At 41.9% G+C, this 4807-nt stretch overlaps 1 long non-coding RNA gene across 1 annotated transcript; it reads right to left on the bottom strand.

Annotated features, from left to right (window-relative positions):
• Positions 1-333: 333 nt before the first annotated feature.
• Positions 334-3019, bottom strand: LOC142663246 (uncharacterized). The gene is made up of 2 exons (XR_012851069.1): positions 2802-3019; positions 334-2559 (listed from the first exon to the last, which is right to left on the bottom strand). It is a non-coding gene; the product is annotated as an uncharacterized LOC142663246 (long non-coding RNA).
• Positions 3020-4807: the final 1788 nt, after the last annotated feature.

The following is a 4807-nucleotide window of genomic DNA, read 5'->3' as shown; positions in this document are numbered from 1 at the left end:
ACGCTTAGATTCTGGCAGTTGGGGCAGGAGCCAGGCTGTGTATAACAGCTGTGCTCCTGCCGCTGATCGCGTGAGTACACTGGCAGTACCCACCCGATCAGAGGACAGATATATCCATCCTTATGTGGGAACTAGCTCCTGCATAGGACCGATATATCCGTCCTTCGTCGTAAAGGGGTTAAAGTGGTTGCATTTATATGGCTCACATGATAAATATCTCTTCTGTATGTGCATATTATCCAATACATCATGGATACAGCCATATTGGATTATCATAATATATACTAATACCTGACTGCTATATAATATTGAGAAATGACGAGGAGACAAAGCTTTTAACATTAAAACACAATTTATTTAACTGAAATTCCTAACTAAAGCTACTGATCCAGAAGAAGGCAAAAACCCTGTGCACGTTTAGCCAATTTGTGCCACAGGGGAAAATTCCTTGTTGACCCCGAGAAAAGGCGATCAGTCCGAGAACCCAGGATCAGAGCTTGTAATGCAACTAACTAAACACATCTCATTTATAGCTATGACAGCGCATTATATAGTAACTTATATCATTACGTATACGGCATATACAGAAGTTGTCCAATCCCAGCTGTTGTCCTCGATGTCCCGGTATCATGCCGGCCGCTCCTCTACTGATCGGACTCTGGAGATCACAGATAAAAGGCGATCAGTCTGAAAAACCAGGAACAGTGCTTGTAATGCAACTAACTAAACACATCTCATTGATAGCTATGACATTGTATTATATAGTAACTGATATCATTACGTATACGGCATATACAGAAGTTGTCCAATCCCAGTTGTTGTCCTCGCTGTCCCGCTATCATGCCGGCCGCTCCTCTACTGATCGGACTCTGGAGATCACAGCACGACTATGGTCATCTCAGCTGTGAAAGAGAAAGAGAAGTTGTCCAATCCCAGTTGTTGTCCTCGATGTCCCGGTATCATGCCGACCGCTCCTCTACTGATCGGACTCTGGAGATCACAGCGCGACTATGGTCATCTCAGCTGTGAAAGAGAAAGAGAAGTTGTCCAATCCCAGTTGTTGTCCTCGATGTCCCGGTATCATGCCGGCCGCTCCTCTACTGATCGGACTCTGGAGATCACAGCACGACTATGGTCATCTTAGCTGTGAAAGAGAAGTTGTCCAATTCCAGTTGTTGTCCTCGATGTCCCGGTATCATGCCGGCCGCCCCTCTACTGATCGGACTCTGGAGATCACAGCACGACTATGGTCATCTCAGCTGTGAAAGAGAAAGAGAAGTTGTCCAATCCCAGTTGTTGTCCTCTATGTCCCGGTATCATGCCGGCCGCTCCTCTACTGATCGGACTCTGGAGATCACAGCACGACTATGGTCATCTCAGCTGTGAAAGAGAAAGAGAAGTTGTCCAATCCCAGTTGTTGTCCTCGATGTCCCGGTATCAAGCCGGCCGCTCCTCTACTGATCGGACTCTGGAGATCACAGCACGACTATGGTCATCTCAGCTGTGAAAGAGAAAGAGAAGTTGTCCAATCCCAGTTGTTGTCCTCGATGTCCCGGTATCATGCCGGCCGCTCCTCTACTGATCGGACTCTGGAGATCACAGCACGACTATGGTCATCTCAGCTGTGAAAGAGAAAGAGAAGTTGTCCAATCCCAGTTGTTGTCCTCGATGTCCCGGTATCATTCCGGCCGCTCCTCTACTGATCGGACTCTGGAGATCACAGCACGACTATGGTCATGTCAGCTGTGAAAGAGAAATAGAAGTTCTCCAATCCCAGTTGTTGTCCTCGATGTCCCGGTATCATGCCGGCCGCTCCTCTACTGATCGGACTCTGGAGATCACAGCACGACTATGGTCATCTCAGCTGTGAAAGAGAAAGAGAACACTGCCCTCCTATGGCCTTCTCCTGTGACATCTGTTCGTCCTATAGGAAAACATCATTCCCTGTTATCCCGGCATAATACCGTTTTATTAACATCCGCGCTGGAGGTGGTCCATGGTCATAGACCCTCTATACAGACCAAACAAGGTCCAGGGTCTCGCAGAACACAACCATGGGATAACTGTTAAGGAGTCTTTACATGTGTGACACGGAGGAGTTATAGGAGGACATTAAACAAGGCTCTTGCTGAAGTCAATGCATTGATTCTACGTATTTACCTTGACCTGTATAATCAATGTGTTATTTATTTATTTCAGTTACTTATATAGCGGCAACATATTACGTACGCAGTGCTGTACAGAGGGGTCCTCTTTTACTGTCCCCATTGGGGCTCACAATCTACATTCCCTATTGGTATGTTTTCGGGGTGTGGGAGGAAACCGGAGTACCCAGAGCAAACACAGGGAGAGCATACAAACTCTATGCAGATGTTGTCTTCGGTTGGATTTGAACCCAGGACCCCAGCGCTGCAACAGTGCTAGCCACGCCCCACATGTGTGTTAAGACATCAGACGGCGCCAAATATAAAACTATAAATAGAATTGTCACGTTACATACGATTTTGATGAATTTCACAGTTCTTGTCCTCATCTTCAGCTGTCGTCCAGATCTCCTCCCTGCAATGAAATAATAAGGGCAAAGTTTGCGCCATTTTAAATTTGTTTAATCCACGTTTATTAAAGTAAACTAGGTCTTCAAATTTTACGGAAAATGTATTTTACGTCGCCGCTTGCGACTGTTTGGTACAGTTTACGCAAAAACCTGCCTTAAAATGCTGAGTAAATTCTGACCATAATTTACAACAACCCCCCATCCCTCAAATTTTCAGATTAAATAAACGTATACATTACTTACATACCTAAATGTCTGGAGATTGGCGGCAGATTTTCTCCATGTTACTGTTTTCTTATTGGCTCCAAAACCTGAAAGTAAAGAGCACAACCCCCTATTGCCGCGTGTATAAGCCACGGCCCCAGGTGCCATTTTGTTCTCTCCCCGCCATGCGTCGAGTGTATGGTGTTTTTTGTTTCCAGTGTTCTGTATTCCTGATGAATTATCTTGTGTCTTCTCTACTCATCTTCTTATCTTGGACGCAGCAGTTGCCACATGAACCCCAGATTCCATAGAATGAGTCATTGTGACATCATGCAGTGAGGTAACAATGGCCGCGTGGACTGATGATGTCACAAATATGACCAGAAGTGACATCTCCTGCTATTCATAGTATTGATAGAAAGTTATTACAATGTTACCGTGCACGTTGGTTAGTATTTCAATGCAGGGTTCTTAAAGGAAAACTACACACTAAAACACTGAGGTACTAGAAGTCCCAGCAAACTCAGTAATGAATGATTACACACTGGAAAATTGAAGAACTATAAGTCTCAACCTTTTCTAGATATTAATAAATGCACAGTGGAGCAGAACAGCAGGGCTCACCTATCCTAGGGCTGATGTAAGACCTAGTTAAGGCTAGTGAGGGCTGGGACCCATTATTTTTTTGGGTGGGTGGGTGTCATGAGTAAAGCACAATTTAATAATTTTCCACAAAATGACAGGAGTCACTACAGACATTCAGTATTTACTATATTCTTATTTTCTTCTCAGTTTTCCAAACGAATCATTCTAGGAACTTTATTTTATGTGACGTTTAACGCCATAAGGAATAATGGAGATGATGTTTTATCTGTCTGATGATAAAGAAATATTTTAGTAATTGGTTTTGATTACATTTTTTTCCTATTTTGCTTCTGCAGCTTCCATGTTCTACATTACATTACAAGCTGCTTTGTGTTGATGAGTGTCCATCCCGACAGCCGCGCTCCCTGTCAGCTCAGTCTCCAATTCTGATCACATTTGATTTCATATAAACAGAATCGGTTTATCTTCCCCGACACATACTTGTAAGATGTGAGCGGAGCCTAAGGGCTATCTACACCTTTGAAAGGCAATTTTTTTTTTTTTTATTATTATAAATAATATATTGATTACATGAAAGATTGTTTCATTTGACGTACCTAACGTTATCTTGAATATTTTAGGACAGTATGAAAAATATTTTCTTTACATCTGATTCTTTCGTTTGCTTCGTTTTGTAATGTGTCATAAAATGTTAAAACAATAAAAACTTTCGATTAAAAAAAATCTAATTATACTCCTTTACTTATATATTTTATGAAAGTAGACCTCACTCCTTGTAAATATGTCAGTCATGCAAATTAACATCAACGCGTAACACTGTGTAAAAAATACATTTTGGGCCAGTTCACACATTGCGTAAATACTGCAGATTTTCCGCAATGGAATTCGTTGCGGAAAATCTGCAGCAAATACAGTAGCAGCAAAGTGGATGAGATTGAACAAGTCTCATCCACACGATGCATAAATAGTGAGCAGAAATACCGCTCAGAAATTGACGTGAAGTTCATTACGCAGCATGTCAATTGTCTTCACGTAAACGCTGCTTATATGTTGCGGGATTTCCCTATTGAATTCAATGGGGATGTAAATCCCGCATCAAATAGCAGTTGTTACTAAAGGTAATTAACCTCTCAAATATTGTACTATCACAAGCACAGATAGAAGTGTTAGGGATGGGTTTAACCTTTTGCCCAGTCTCTAATTTAGATTTTTTTGAAACAACTAAAGATGTGCATCTGTTTGCAAGGAAACTGCTTCTTAAAAAGCACTTTAATACAGCTCTTTGCCGAGAGGGATGAACAACTCACTCTTAAAGGAACAGTGTCATCACAATTTTTTTTTTCATATGTTAAAGATGTTAGTGCTTTATTAAAAACGTTTATATTTATTTGTGTGTTTGTGTTTTACTTTTTCTTATTTTTACACTTTTTCTTCCCTATGGGG

Source organism: Rhinoderma darwinii, chromosome 1, assembly GCF_050947455.1.
Source record: "Rhinoderma darwinii isolate aRhiDar2 chromosome 1, aRhiDar2.hap1, whole genome shotgun sequence".
Taxonomy (NCBI): domain Eukaryota; kingdom Metazoa; phylum Chordata; class Amphibia; order Anura; family Rhinodermatidae; genus Rhinoderma; species Rhinoderma darwinii.
Note: the sequence above shows the minus strand (reverse complement) of the source record. Positions and strands in the feature narration are given on the sequence as shown.